Source organism: Syngnathoides biaculeatus, chromosome 23, assembly GCF_019802595.1.
Source record: "Syngnathoides biaculeatus isolate LvHL_M chromosome 23, ASM1980259v1, whole genome shotgun sequence".
Taxonomy (NCBI): Eukaryota; Metazoa; Chordata; class Actinopteri; order Syngnathiformes; family Syngnathidae; genus Syngnathoides; species Syngnathoides biaculeatus.
The window spans coordinates 3,548,708-3,565,188 of record NC_084662.1 but is presented as its reverse complement, the minus strand read 5'-3'; the positions used below and the strand labels follow the sequence as shown (position 1 = coordinate 3,565,188).

Genomic DNA, 16,481 nt, shown 5'->3' with positions numbered 1-16,481 from the left:
TCACCAACAGTAATAACTAGGCAGTTGTATAGAACAGAGGAAAATCATAAAGGAGGTTATAAGCCAGTCAAGTTGAGGCTAAGGGAAGGATTGCACATCTTGTAATGGATGACCTCGAAGTTACCTCTGCCGCAATTTATGGGCTGACCTAATGCTGCACTGCGGATTAAAGATGGAAGAAGTTGAACCACTTTAAGGTCAAGTTGCAGACTCTCGTTTAAAGGAGAGTGTTTTTTGCTTGAAATCTACTGCCATTTGTATGACTTTGTTTGAATGGCATTATTCCCATTAAAAAGTGACTTTATTTGAATAGAATTAAAAAGGATACAGAAAAAATGGACAAGACAAAGTTAAATGTGGAAAAATTTAAGTAATTTTAAAACAAAAGATTCTGTAATTTATGTAATTGTATTTCTGTGACTGCATATAAAGCAATATAAAATGGAATGCTGTCGCTGTTTAGTCTATCCATCCAGCCATTTTCTGAGCTGCTTATCCTCACAAGGGTCACGGGAGAGCTGGACTCCTGAACTGGTTGCCAGCCAATCGCAGGGCACATGGAGACAGACAACAGTTGCACTCACAATCACACCAAAGGGGAATTTAGAGTCTCCAATTAATTAATGTTTTTGGGATGTCGGAGGAAACCGGAGTGCCGGAGAAAACCCATGCAGGCAGGATTCGAACATGCAAACTTCAAGCAGGGGAGAGGTATTTGAACCCCAGTCCACAGAACTGTGAGGCCAATGCCTGCTCCACTATACCACCCAGTTAATAAAAAAATTGTGGTTCCAATTTCCTACATTTCAGAAGTAGAGTTGGTAGGTAGGGTTTTTTTTTTAACAAAATATTTTTACTCCGTCTCCAGCACATGGCGCCACCATTTTCTTGTCAGTTCTCGTTAATTCATGCTTTCTTGTGCATAACCAGATCGAAATTCATGATGGCGTCTTGCATTGCGAAATGCTGGAATACAGTAGTACCTCTACTTACAAACGTCTCTAGTAATAAAAAATTCAGGTTACGAAAGACCTCCTCGGAAAACTACTAACCCTAACTCTAGTTAAGAAGGAAATTCAGGATACGAAAGGAAAAACGCTGGATTCCCCAAATTCCACTGAACATAAACATTCTGTATCTTGGTTTGTGTGGTGCGATCGAACTGCTCTCCCATGGACTATTGCTGCAGCATCTTCCTGGCTTCCCATTGACAAGGAGGGACATCAATATTTATCAACAATGATTTGCGTTTCCCTAAGAAACTCGACTGTGACCGACTCACACTAGCACACATTGGAAATCTACAATTTTTGGGGAATTTTTCGTTTGTTTTTCGCAAGTTTATTCATCTTTCTTCACCATGGGCCCCAAGAAACGTTAGTGGAAGCAAGTTATGTGTGTGTCTGTATGGTCATACGTATGTTTTTTCTCAACTATAAAAGTTTGCCTCCTCATCCTTCCCCCATGATGCCTTTTGCTTCTCACTCACCCTTCTCTTCGTATAGTCGCCCAACGGCACAGGTAAATGAAAATTTTTTTATTATTATTATTATTGTTAATATTATGTACTTTGAATGCTTATTTTTGAAGTCAGGGGGACTTGGAATGGATTACACTATTTACATGTAAAATGCGCTTCTACTTACGAAAAATTCAGGTTACAAAACGACTTATGGAACGTTCGTTAGTCAAGGTATCACTGCATTAGCAGAGATAATAAATAAACTTGATTTTGACACGAACAAGACATACGGTAGGACCCAGATGCAGGAAGCCGAGATGTAAGCATGGATTTTTAGGAAGGTTTATTCCCAGGCATATGTCATACATGAGAACGCAGTCCAACAGGGAGACAGTACAAAAACCACAAGGCAAAAGCCATGCTCCAAAAAACAAGAAACAATGTTAAAAATCAGACATGGGAAAACATGAAAAACTTGACTTGATATGGTTCAGTAACACTATGACATGGGACAAGGTAGTTACGCTAGCTGACGCTCATGAACACATATGCATATACACGCAACGATCTGGCAACAAGTGGCATTAAAAACTAGGCTTAAATAGACAACGCAATCAGGGCGCAATGAGGTGGATGAGCGTGCACGAGGAACTGGCACGGACACGCCTCCACCCACCTCGGCTGCTGTCAAACACCCGATTTAACTCTCTGCTTCCACAGCAGCGCTAGCTCGCTGCACACGGCCGTGGAGAACCATGTCCCTAACATATTTATTACGTAGTGTAAAAATGTTACAGTCGGCGGGAATTCTTGGGGTCGGTCAGGAAATCGTAACTGAAAGCGTTTTTTTTTTTTTGTGATTTTAACGCCTTAGTGTTATTTCAAAAAATAAATGTATAGCAGCTTCTATAACACTGTGACTTACCTGCAACATGACTAAGTATTGAGGAGCATATCCCACTTAGTCAATCTATAGACAGTGGGTTAATCTTAAAAGACAATGTTGACAAATCTATGCAGTAGATTTGAGACGATATGGACTGACCAATGCCATTAGTACCGATAATTTAGAAATACGTAATTGTCGTTTGCTAAGCGGTTTATATCTGCATAAAGATACCACTAGATGACAGCAAATGACTTGAAATGGAGAGGACCATGAAGTCAACGCCATGCATCTATCATGTACATAATCATGAACCAATGTTCCATAAAAACGAAATGTTTTTAGTAGTTAAATTATTCAGTAAAAACAAAGGGCTCTCATAGGAATTATCAGCAAAGTAGACTATAAGAGTCATTATTAGTAGCTGCTTCAGGTGAGATGCATATGAGTGATTGTAAAAAAGATGTATTCAGAGAGAGCCAACAAAACAGTGTATATCAAATGCAGGTGAAAACAAAAATTCTTTCAATGAGCTAAACCTCTCAAAACCAAGACTCCTGCCGCTAAGGTAGTAACTATTACTTTGGCTTTAACACACAAAAAGAAAACAGAACATGAGGCATTTTGAGCAAATATCAGAGGATAAGATGCATGACAAAAGAATTTGTAAATATGCAACTTTGAGAATGCACAATTGCAAATAGTACTTTCAACTTTATGGGAACTGCTTGGAAATGGTCTTTTTCTCTTTCACCATGACTGTACCCCAGTGCACATAGCATAACAAGCTCCGCTCCATAACAAATACTTGCATGAGTTGGGTGTGGAGGAATTACACAGCCCTAGCCTTAAGCCATTCAAACACTATTAGGATGAACTATAAGAGAGAATGGCTGTCCTTCTCTTCCAAGGTCAGTGTACCGGTAGTTAATGGGCAATGTGTTATCCTACTTTCCTTGAGACCCACACATACACAAATGCTACATAATGAACATATTTTACCTTTCAGCGATCATCAAAAACAGGAGGTGATGTGCTTTATAATCAAGCAAGCACACAATAATGACACAGGTGAGTTTGTGCAAGTTTACAAATATGAGAGCCCATTGAAGTATTAGCAATCATACCTGTCTTTTTTTCTGTATCAGGATGTTTATTTTCTCCACATTGCTTGGTTCAGCACCAAAACAGAGGCCCTGCAGGAAAAAAGACATCCTGTATTATTCATTGTCCAATTAAATGATACATGACTATCAAGTCAATGTACCATTCACTGTCAAAAGTAGGTCTTCGTGAATTGTCCCGGAATGCTTTGGATGCCACCAAGGCCCAAGGTTTGGATGGCATCAATATATTCTGTTTTAACAGATTTTAAAAACCAAAACTATGCGATAAATGAGATCAAGGTGAGCAAAAACAGATAACGCTGAAAAAAACACTATCAGCAGCAAGAATTTTCACTCAAGGATTCAGATGCATCCACAAAAGGAAAGGCACGCTATCTTTATCTATCTCAGTAGAGACTTTCACCATGGTTAGACTATTAACACAAGTTGAACAAAAATTGTGGAATTGTCACGACCCATCGGAACGGAGGGTGGACCCAAATGCAGGACTCAGGAGACGCAGAGGTAATTCGTAAAAAATGTTTATTAATCCAAAGTCGGGGATCGGGCAGGCAGTCAGGTATAGCAGCGGTAATCAGGACGTCGGGCGTAGAGAGCAGATCAGCGGGCAGGCAGGAGTCGGTACATGTGAGATTGATCAAGGAAGGCCAACAACACCTGTTTTCCTTAACAGGACCGGAGCACCAGGCAATGAAGAGATACGTGGAAGAGTCGCTGGCCGCCGGCCTCACCCGTCCGTCGTCCCCACCAGCCGGTGCAGGGTTCTTCTTCGTTAAGAAGAAGGATACTACGCTACGACCCTGCATCGACTACTGAGGAATTAATGAGGTCACAGTCAAGAACAGGTATCCTCTGCATCTGATCGCCACGGCATTCGAATTTCTTCAGGGAGCCCGGATCTTCACCAAGTTGAACCTCCGCTACGCCTACCGGCTTACCGCCCTCCTAGGAGCAGTGGTGCTGTCTATAGTGGACCGGTTCTCGAAGATGGTCCACTTCGTGCCAGTCCCGAAGATCCCTTGGGCCAAGGAGACAGCCCAGCTGTTATCAGACGAGGTCGTTCGCTACCACGGGTTTCCCCGGGACATCGTTTCGGACAGAGGCCCGCAATTCGTTGCTCGATTCTGGAAGGAATTCTGCACCCTCATCGGGGCCTCGGCAAGTCTGACATCAGGCCATCACCCGGAGTCCAACGACCAGACAGAGAGGGTCAATCAGGACCTGGAGACCGGACTTCGCTGCTTGGCGTCCAGGGATCAGAGCACGTGGAGACAGCACCTTAAATGGGTAGAGTATGCTCATAATTCTCTGCCTTCCGCTTCGACAGGTATAGCTCCATTCCACGTCGTGCATGGCCATCCTCCCTCTCTGTTCCCTTCATTGGCCACAGACTCCTTGGTGCCGCCAGCCCTAGCGGTGGTACGACAATGCAAACGAACCTGGGAGACAGCTTGGAGGACGCTGCTGCGCATGGCCACCGCCTATAAGTCCGCAGTGGACCACAAGAGGAGAGTTCCACCAGAGCTCAAGGTGGCTCTCCACCAAGGATCTGCCGCTGCAGATGGAATCTCACAAATTCGCTCCCAGGTTCATTGGTCCCTTTCCCGGTCAGCAAGATTGTTAACCCGGTTGCCGTATCACTGAAGTTACCCAGGTTGATGAGGGTTCACCCGACATTCCACATCAGTGGACTGCGCCTGGCTCGTCCTTCTCCCCTGGTTCCTCCGGCCAATCCCCCCACCCCCCCCCCACCCCCCAGCATGCTGGACGGCGGCCCGGTGTATACTGTGTGCCGGCTGCTGTCCTCCCGCCGCAGAGGAAGGGGGTCCAGTACCTAGTGGACTGGGAGGCATATGGACCGGAGGAGCGCTCCTGGATCCCCTCCCGTTTCATCGTGGAGCCCTACCTCATCAGGGACTTTCACGCGGCCCATCCTGATGCTCCTGGGACGTCCGGAGCCGGCCGTTGAGTGGGGGTACTGTCATGCTCCTGGCTTCCAGCCCGGGCTGGGCGTAGCCAGCCAATGAGTGGACACACACCTGCGCCTCATGAACGTTAATGACACTCAGTACATATAGGACCCGGGGGACGACTAGTCGTCCGCCAGATCGTTGCCTTTGTCTCGTTCCCGCACTCCCGTTTGCCTAACATCTACCTTCCGTGTACCGACCCACGCCTGTCCCTTGAGCACCCTCGTAAGCCTGCCGTTACTATTACCTCTGCTTGTTTGGACTGTCTGCCTGATCCCCGACCTTGGACCGAATAAAGTTTTCCTCTGTACTGCCTGCTTGTCTCTGGAGTTGTGCATTTGGGTCTGCCCTCGAGCCCCGTTCGTGACATGTAGATGTATGATACAGACCTTGAAGACGACACCTTTTGTTTGAATAAACCCATTTTTCATGTGACTGATTAGCGTGTTTTGTTGCCCAGTTGTTATTCAACAATAAATAATGCACAATGTCAATGCTCAGTTTCAGATTTGAGATTTGCCCAAATTTAACTTAACTGTTATCAATCAAAGTTATTAACAGTATAGGTGAGTACTCAATTGTGAATACTTGTAATAACTGGTATTGGCCTGGAAAAAAGTGATATCGATCATTTCTACTACCTTGGAAAGTAACCCAGGTTGTGGTCTTTGTTCTAACTCTGCACCAGACAGCCATGCCAGGCCTTGTATAATTTAACCTACAACTCGCTGTCAGGCACCCAGTAATGATTCACTTCAGGCTTGTCTTTTTGGGTAAGTAGGGAACTTGCCATTTGTAAAATAGTTGCCTTTTTGTAAAGATTACAGCTGTCAGTTACATCTTTTACAAGGATTCAGAGCAACACTATCAACAGTGGGGCAATTAAGGAGGGATATTATCATCTGCCTATAGACCTGTCATGATAATTACTATCTCAACTTATTGTTCAATAAACAAAATGGACACAATACTTTTTCCAGATCCGATAAATCGTCACTGTTGTGGTGAGCTAGCATGCGGCTCACACTGTGAGTCAACAGAGTTGGACAGCTGTGTCATTAGCCGCAAGTGAGTTCTTTGTACAGTCTTGCATGAATTGGTTCCAATACTTTCTCGATATGCAGCGTGTGGATTTACATGACAAAGACACTTTAAGGGAACATTACATGTTTATTAACGTGAGACAACGAGCTAGATTGCGAGTTAACATCCTTCCAGCATGCTTTGCGGCACACAGGACCTCGATAGTGAACCAAAGCATGCTGGGAGGAGTTAAAGTTCATGTTTTGTGTCAATTATTTTGTGAGTCATTATTTTATTTCTTTTATTATTTGCTAATCATGCTATGTATGTATGTAAACCAGGGGTTGTGGGTTCATATCCAACTGGGGCCTCCACTCCCTGAGAAGGGTTGCGTCAGGAAGGGCATTCGGCATAAAAAATTGTGCCAAACATATGTGCGTTCATCTGAGATGACACGCTCTGGCGACCCCGAAAGGGACAAGCCGAAAGAAACTTACTATTTGCTAATTATGCTATTTTGTTTAGTGTAGTGTGATAATGTTAGTTTCAATGTGACACTGTGCGTGTGTACATCATTGTCAGTCATGACATGCCTACACAAGCAGTGTGTGGGCCAATGTAAACTTCTTCTGCTTACAGATGTAATATGCAATTGTTCCTTACTGCCTTGTGAAGACAATCATACAATAGCTGACATACATGCTAAAACGTGTTTGTATGGATGCTAAGAGTGTAACCGGTGTGTTCAAGTGTACTTTACAGGAACAAGTCACATAACAGTTGTGCAAACAAGATATGCTGTCCAATTTGGAGAAAATATAAGATGTTACGTTTATCCTATGGTTGCAAAAATATGGTACATAGCATACATCGGTATATTAATACTGTGTTCATTATTTGTGGATTTTCGTTATTCGCAGGGATCTAAGGAACGAAATACTCGTGGGTAACAGGTGAACTGTTTTCTATGTGTTGTTTGAAAATAAAATAGATTGTGTCAAATGAAAAAAAGTTGTTAATTACCTAAACAGTAACTCTACTTACAAAATTAATTTCTTCCCGGAAGTCGTTTTGTTACGTGAATTTTTCATAAGTAGAAGCCCCATAACCAACTAACCACTGAGGCCACATAGGTCAGTGGTTAGAGGATTGGTTTGGTAAACCAGGGGTCATGATTTCGTATCTCACTGGGGCCTCTACTCCCCAAGAGGGTTTTCATCAGGAAGGGCACCCAGCGTAAAAACTGTGCCAAACAAATATGAGGGTTCATCTGAGATGTTATGCTCTGGTGACCCCTAACAGGACAAGCGCAAAAGAAACGTACTAGAAGCACATTTTACATGTAAATAGCATAATCTGTTCCAACCCCCCCACCCCCACCAAAAACAAGCATTCAAAGTATATAATGGAAAGAAAAGTAAAAATTATGTTCATTTACCTTTAGCATTGGACAACTACACGAAGAGAAGGATGAGGGAAAAGCAAAAGGCATCATGGTGGATGGAGGAAGATGCAAACATTTGACAGCAGAGAGAAAACATACGTACGAATGTATGCATGCACACAACTTAATTCCATTAATGTTTCTTCGGGACCATGGTGGATAAAGATGAATAAACTTCCAAAAAACAAACAAAACATTTTACTTTTCCATTGTGTATTAGCGTGATTCGGCGACAGTCGAGTGAAACGCAAAGTATCGTGGGTATAACATTGACATCCCTCCTAGCCAATGGGATACCAGGAAGATGCTACGGCGTTGTTTATGTTCGGTGGAATTTGGGGGCTGCGAATCCAGCTATTTTTTCCTTTCGTATCCAGAATTTCTTTCGTAACCCCCTGTGGTGGGTTCTTCAGGAGCATGGGGTACCGAACCCCCTGATACGACCTGTTCGGTCCCTCTACAACCGTTATCAGAGTTAAGTCCGCATTGCATAAGTCGGACTCATTTCCGGTGAGAGTTGGACTCCGCCAAGGCTGCCCTTTGTCACCGATTTTGTTAATAACTTTTATGGACAGAATCTTTAGGCGCAGCCGAGGCATAAAGTGTGTGGTTTAGTGGTCTCAGGATCGCATCTCTGCGCCTTGCAGATGATGTGGTTCTGTTGGCTTCGTCAAGCCGTGATCTCCAGCTCTCACTGTCGGGTTCGCAGCCAAGTGTGAAGCGGCTGGGATGAGAATCAGCATCTTCAAATCTGAGACTATGGCCCTCAGTCGGAAAAGATTGGTATGCCCTCTACGAGTTGGGGATTAGCTCCTGTCCCAAGTGGGAGGGTTAAAGTATCTTGGTGTTTTGTTCATGAGTGAGAGAAAAATGACAGGTGGCTCTATGCTGCGTCTGCAGTGATGCAGACTTTGTATCGGTCTGTTGTGGGAAAGAGGGAGCTAAGTCGAAGCTCTCAATTGACCAGTCGATCTACGTTTCTACCCTCACCTATGGGCACGAGCTGTGGGCCGTTACCAAAAGAACAAGATCCCGGATACAAGCAGCCGAAATTAGTTACCTCTGCAGGGTGTCAGGACTGTCCCTTAGAGAGCAGTCATCCGGGAGGACCTCAGTGTCGAGCCGCTGCTCCTCCCCATTGAGAGGAGCCAGGTGAGGTAGTTGGGGCATCTAATTCGGATGCCTCCCGACACCTCCCTGGTGAGGTGTTCTGGGCATGTCCCACCGGAAAAAGACCCAGGGGACAACACAGGACACGCTGGAGAGACTATGTCTCTCGGCTGGCTTGGGAATGCCTTGGGATTCCTCCGTATGAGCTGGAAGAAGTGGCTGGGGAAAGGTAAGTGTCGGGGTATCCCTGCTGAAGCTACTTATCCTGCGACTTTACCCAGAAAAGCGGTACAAAATGGATGGATGAATGGATGGATGGACGGATGGACTCGAGACAATGTTTTTCCGAGGAGGCATTTTGTAACCTAAATTTTCCCTTACTAAAGACGTTCACAAGTAGAGGTACCACTGTAGTATATTTAAGGGCTGTTATTGCAAAGACTGTGACCTACAGTACTTGCTCAAGGTTATCATTTGGTCAAAATTTGATGCCATGCCTTCTGGAGATCACCTTTCAGTTGAGTGATAGCCAGAAGACTGTACCACGATCACGTATATGTATGGTATATGAATTCAGAATTCAATCTTTCATATCCATTATGGAGAGTCACTGATAGTGTAGCGGTACACATGCCTGGCTTTGGTGCAGGCAGCGTGGGATCGATTCCCACTCAGTGATGGTGTTGATATCTGCCCTGCGACTGACTGGCGACCAGTTCAGGGTGCAGTCTACCTTTCACCTGAAGCTAGCTGGGATAGACTTCAGTTTGCCCGCAACCCTTGTGAGGATAAGCACATTGGATAATGACATGACATATCCGTTATATTAGTGACAATATAGCACAAATGCCACACATCTCACATGATGTTGATTGCAGAAATGGAAAAAGAGTTTTCCATAGGACATCTATGTAATGGGGAGGAGCAGCGGCTCGACACTGTGCTCCTCCCGGATGACTGATCTCTCAGCATTGCATATATACAATGTACATATTAGAGGTATGGTGTGCCAGTGTAACAACAACGTAAACAAGCAATTATCTCCTTTGTCAGCATCTCACAGCTGCATGAGCAATGCAGAGAAATGACACCGCAGAGTCTAGCAGAGTGAGAAGGGCAACACAAGGAGGAGGCAGAAAACACAGGGAGGAGAGTCACAGAGCAGTCGTGCAAAGAAAATAGCCTGTAATAAAAGCTCTTGACAAAGTCTGGAGTCTGATACAAAGTTAATATCTGAAATGAGGCTGAGAAAATACCTTAACGGCTTTAAACAAAAATATTTTCTCTGTGCTGATCGGAAATCAGTTGTATCCGTGAAGTCAAAGCTGCAGCAACATGCGCTTCATCTCGATTAAAATACACAAAAACTAAAGAACATGGGAGCTTCTTTGCAATGCAGATTCATTATGCTCATGAATACAAGGGGGCTTTGTGGACTAAAATATAAGGCCTTTGTCCCACAACATGACATTAGAAATGGCTGGATGTTTGACAACAGTTTAATTATATTTAAAACCATGCAATCATTTACATATACAGAAAGCACTTTTGTTTTTACATCCAAATGCACGTCACCACTCGTCTGCTATTGAACCATTGTACACCCACATGATTGTTGCTTGTACATTCACATGATTGATGCTTGTGTGTGGTAGGCACAGACTGCACGCGTACTAAAGATGCACTGTTGAGGCATTCACATTCACAATGACTGCGCAATTAGGAAAGGAGTGAGTTTACAGATTCCATTGTTGTATAAAAAAAAAGGTACCGTAGTTTCTCGAGTATTATGCGTCCTGAAGTATAATGCGCACCCCCAAAGTTGACCTAAAAAAAAAAAAAATCAGGAAAACCTCTCTACAAATGTACAATGCGCACCACAAATTTGCTGCTATCAATATGCTAAAAATATTGGGAATTATCTGTATTTCTATTTTGCTAGGTTTGTACTTTTATTGTTTGTGCTTGTATTGTTTTTCAAAAAAACATCTGTAAGACAATCATTAATAATAATCTTTGTGTGTGTACTGATGAAGTGGTAATCTAAATCTCGGGACAGGCCACAGGACGGACTTCTCCTGGTCCCTGCAACTGTCAAAACAGAATCCCTCAAGCAACTGAAATAAATGCTTAACGATGGCATAACATTTTAGTAATACTATTGATAACACATATTACAGTCTCCAATAAATAAACTAGTTCACGCTTAAACATTTTTTGCATTAAATATTTTTGCATAAAAAGTTTGTGCATAGTACAGTTTATCCACTACATTACACATCCTTGGCCAAGACTTCAAAACATGCATCTGACTCATCTCCAATCTGAAAAATATCCATCGTAGCTACCTTTGCTGCATCACTGTCAAACTCATCATTGATGAATTCGTCCAGTTCTGGTGCTTCCTGCATTAATGAACAGTGATCCTATCTTGCTTCCACAGCATGTCATCTTCTGTGCCATCCACGGGGTTTGTGAGGAAAAAATTTTTGAATCCCAAGAGTCTTGGTTCCCTTTATTTCTCATAAATGTCAGCGCTTTGAGGGGAAGGTCCACCGTGCTAAGAGTGCAGCCTCTTAACCCCCTTCGGCTACAATCTATAGCAGCTCTTCACAGCATCAGGTCGCGATCAAAACGAAACCTCAAACTATGCAGAAATGAGTGAAATGGGCACTAAAAAAAAAAAAGCGATCATTTGTGTGCGCTATCCCGTTTTTTTTTTTTTTTTTTTTTTAAATAATCATACAATCGTACTACGTAGTTTCAGATCACATTGTTTTGCTTCTGGTTTGACCGTGTCATCGTCCGGAGTGATGACACATTTCTTTTAAAAGCGGCTATACAACTAGCCCTTGTAGTCGACATTTTTTGTCTTCGTTTAAGTTAAAACAAACTCACGGGCAGTCGTTTCTAATGTTTGGTACAATTGCAACAAATATGCTACACTAACGATGGTTAAATGCAGAGCTCCCCCCTTCCTGAGGAGGTCAGAGTTCAGATTGGTGGCACACATTACCGTAATATATATAAATGTGTAACATAAGACATCGAATATCATATCAAAATGTATCTTTTTTTACCACTCTATGTACGTGTACATGACTATACAATGTGATTTTATTTTTTATCTTTAATCCAAATAATATAATATAATGCACTCTATTGACTTTTTGAAAATATTTTGGGAAAAAATTGTGCATTTTTTTTTAAACATTACAGTAATTCAATTAGGTAACTGTCCTGGATGAAAATGATGCCTTTAACCCAAGAGAGCCCAAGACATGAAAATCCTCTTTTAAAATTTTATGTACTAACTAAATTAATCAATGAGCATCAAAGGAACACAAAAAGATCACATTTGGAAAAATTCACTAATTTACTTCCGGTTTAGATAATGTGTCACATGTGACCCAGTGGGCCTTAACTACCAAAAAACGCTGCATTTAATGCAGAGACATGTGAGACGTTGGGCTTTAAGGATAAAAACAGTAACAGTGGTGCGTTGTGTTTATACAGTGGGCCCTTAATTACACTGGGTCATATGTGACCCCATGGGTTCTCTTGGGTTATATTCAAAGCAGGGTTCTTTGTTATAGTCCAACATTTTGATCCATGTCATTCTTTGGTATTTTTATCTGTTTTCATTTATTGGTCTGTTGGAGGATCCATGACGTGAAACCAAGCTTTTTGACACTGGATAGCCAATTTCACTCAAAAATGCTTTGATAGTCTTAATATCTCATAACAGTCTGGAAAGACTCAAGACATTCAATGCAAGATGCAGGCAAAGCCCAGTTTTATTTCTTACTTTTGTCCATTTTAAGTTATTGCAGTAACTGGTTTGTTTTTTGTTTTTTTGCTAGAGGGCAGGTACCAACATTTTTTCCATGTGTAAATATTTTCAAATGAACGAGGGATGATAATTATAATATCTGTCCTTTGTCAGCTGAGTTCTGAAAAGTAAATTAAATTTCTAAAATTAATTAGCACCTTTATTGGTAATGGCTGTAGTTATTTTTGATTGATGGATTGAAATACACTAATTCTGTGAAGGAAATTAAAGATTATTATCACAAAATGATGGAATCACCCAAACCACCCCCCCCACACACACACACACACAATAATTTTTTTCTGTTTCAGAGTTTTTTAAATCGCTTTACATGGTAAGATGAATATTACTAAACTGACATTCAATTGAAAAACTAACTTCAAATTATTGCATTAAAATACTGTACAAATTGAATTTTTACACCTTGACAGACTACAATTGCTCGACAATGTAAATACAGTGAGTTCCAAAAGTATTTAAGAAGATAATTTAAACATTGTATACATCAACCCACTCGATAAAAAACAATCAACATGTGACTTGATTGGAGAATTTCAGCTTTTCAGGTTGCACAAGAGTTTAGGATTTCATTCATTTATGTGTATCTTGCATACAACTAGTTTTAGTGTCTTAATGTCTAGATGGTGTTTGGACAGAGACATCCTCCCTGGGAAAAGCTTTCCCAAGCCCTCAGTTGTAGCACCTTTACTTACTTGTTTGTTGTTGTTTATGAGTTTTCCTGCCTTTAGCTTTGTCAAAAGTGAAAAAGCTCTTTGGTTGAGATCTAGTCACCGATTTGATGATTTCAAACACATCTTGATCATTTCCTTTTAAGTTCAGTTCATAAAAATATGCAAACAATGAACTGCATTGAATTAAGTATTATTCCTTTGGAAGCGGAACCAGAAGCAGAAATTTGGTCATATCCAAACCAATGTGTAGTACTTCAAAGTGACTCACCTGCACATCTGTGAAAGTCACCATTTAAAACACAAGTTACTGTGCAAGTTTTACTTTTACTTCGCATTTCACCAATTGGGGCTTCAGTGTATTGAACTCCCCCCCAAAAAGCCAGATTGACTTACAATATGTACTATATTACTTTAAAACGCAAAAAAAAAAACCAAAAAAAAAAACAGATTGGCTCTTGGAGCTCATTGGCTGTGCATCATTGAAGCTCCACACAGCAACTCTCTCTTTCCCTCCCTCTTCCTTCCTCTCTGCCATTTTCTGCACTTTTAGAATGTGTGCGTGACAACCTCTCTAGTTCAAAATGTCTCCAAAGTGCTGTGCTTGATCTTAAAGCTGCTGCTGACACACCCAAGCTTGAGAGGATTGTTCAAAATGGGAGCTGCGTTCGCTTTGTGGATAGCGGTTTGCAGAAAAACGGCCCGGTGGCTAAGGAAGAGAAGGAGCTGCGTTCACTTTCGCGGATTGCAGAAAAACAGCCCAGTGACTGAGGAAGAGGAAGCTGATGGAATGGCAACAAAGTAAAACTTTTGGCTACACTCAAAGACGGCAGACGTTACGCTTTTCTTCTTATTCTTGTTTTCCTTTCGGCTCGTACATTAGGGGTCGCCACAGCGTGTCATCTTTTTCCATCTAAGCCTATCTCGTGCATCTTCCTCTCAAACACCCAGTCCTCGTGTCTTCCCTCACAACATCCATCAACCTTTTCTTTGGTCTTCCTCTAGCTCTTTTTCAGCTCCATCCACAGCACCTTTCTACCAATATACTCCCTTTCTCCCCTCTGAACTTGTCCAAACCATCGACATTTGCTCTCTCTAACCTTGTCTCCAAAACATCCAATTTTGGCTGTCCCTCTAATGATCTTATTTCTAATCCTATCCAACTTGTTCACTCCAAGTGAGAACCTCAGCACCTTCATTTTTGATACCTCCAGTTCTGCTTCCTGTTGTTTCTTCAGTACCACCGTCTCTAATCCGTACATCATGGCTGGCTTCACCACTGTTTTATAACTTTGCCCTTCATCCGAGCGGAGACTCTTCTGTCGTATAGAACAACAGACACCTTCCGCCAACTGTTCCACCCCGCTTGGACCCATTTCTTCACTTCCTTACCACACTCACCATTGCTCTGGATTGTTGACCCCGAGTATTTTAAGTCATCCTCACTATCTCTTCTCCCTGGAGCTTCACTCTTCCCCCGCCGCCCCTTTCACTCATGCACATATATTCTGTTTTACTTCAGCTAATCTTCATCCCTCTCCTTTCCAGTGGGTGCCTCCATCTTTCTAATAGTTCTTCTGCCTGCTCCCCGCTTTCACTGCAGATCACAATATCATCTGCGAACTTCATAGTCCAAGGGGATTCCAGTCTAACCTCATCTGTCAGCCTATCCACTGCTACTGCAAAAAGAAAGGGGCTCAGAGCGGATCGCTGATACAGTCCCACATTCATCTTAAATTCTTCTCAAACAGCTACGGGACATCTCACCGCTGTTCTAGTGCCCTCATAAATGTCATGTACTATTCTAACATATTTCTCTGTCACACCAGACTTGTGCATGCCATCTACTTAGCACACTACTATCACCAGTCACCATATTTCCATCGCTATCCTTAATCACCTTTACTTGCTGCACACCCTTCCCATCTCTATCCCTCTGTCTGGCTGACCTGTAGAGATCCTTTTCTTCTTCTTTCGTATCTAACCTGGTGTACATGTCGTCATATGCCTCTTGTTTAGCCTTCGCCACCTCTACCTTTGCCCTACGTTGCATCTCAATGTATTCCTTTTGCCTCTCCTCAGTCCTCTCCGTGTCCACTTCTTCTTCACTAATCTCTTTCCTTAGATGACTTCATGTATTTTGGGGATCCACCACCAAGTCTCCTTTTCCCCTTTCCTACCATAATTGACCCTTAGTACTCTCTGCCTGCCTCTGAATATCTTGGCAGTAATATTCCAATCTTCTGGGAGCTCTTTCTGTCCATCTAGAGCAGGGGTGTCAAACTCCCTTTGGTCTGCGGGCCGAATACAGCTTAATTTGAGATCAAGCGGGCCGGACCAGTAAACTCATTGCAAAATTACATAGAACTAACAATAAGCCCACTTTTTTCCTTTGTATTAGTTACTAATACTAATAATTAGTGCAAAGAATGAGTAAATTATCAAAATGTTTATTAACAGAATTTTCCTTTTACATTATGAACAATATATTATGAACAAGAGAATAACATAAGAACATAAATAAACTATGTGCAATTTTAACAACACTTTTACACAGTTAAACATATATTTAAGTGTGTTGTACATAAAACTGATCACAGAAATAGTAACAATGTTCCAAAAACATTTAGTACCAGCCTTGTGGAACTTAAAAACACTGTTTTTCAACATCTGGAAAGCAATTTGAACAAATGAATAACTTTCACAGCAATTATTCGTCTTGCTTGGAATTTGCCCTTGAAACTTGACATCGTTTATCCTGCACAAGTGCATCAATATGAGGCATCATGTCCTGAGAAGCAGCCAATTTCAGAATCTCATTCAAATGCTTATGTGTGAGCTTTGAGCGCAGCTTTGTTTTATTAATGTTCATTAGTGAGAAAACTTGCTCACAAAGGTAGGTTGTCCCAAACATGGACAATGTTTTAGCAGCTAGTGC

The 16,481-nt window shown here is 42.1% G+C and overlaps 1 protein-coding gene across 27 annotated transcripts in view; it reads right to left on the bottom strand.

Annotated features, from left to right (window-relative positions):
- The window catches only part of LOC133496377 (tyrosine-protein kinase Fyn), a 112,529-nt gene that overhangs the window by 80,855 nt on the left and 15,193 nt on the right, over positions 1-16,481 (bottom strand). For 15 of the 27 annotated variants that reach the window (XM_061811901.1, XM_061811876.1, XM_061811892.1 and 12 more), the window contains one exon: positions 3,476-3,544. The exons of 2 other annotated variants lie outside the window; for them this stretch is intronic. The gene's annotated coding sequence lies outside the window, so the exon portion shown is untranslated. Of the gene's footprint in view, positions 1-3,475; positions 3,545-10,793; positions 10,850-11,370; positions 12,000-16,481 lie in introns of those variants that run through there. 10 more of the 27 variants (XM_061811891.1, XM_061811878.1, XM_061811869.1 and 7 more) reach the window with 3 other exon arrangements.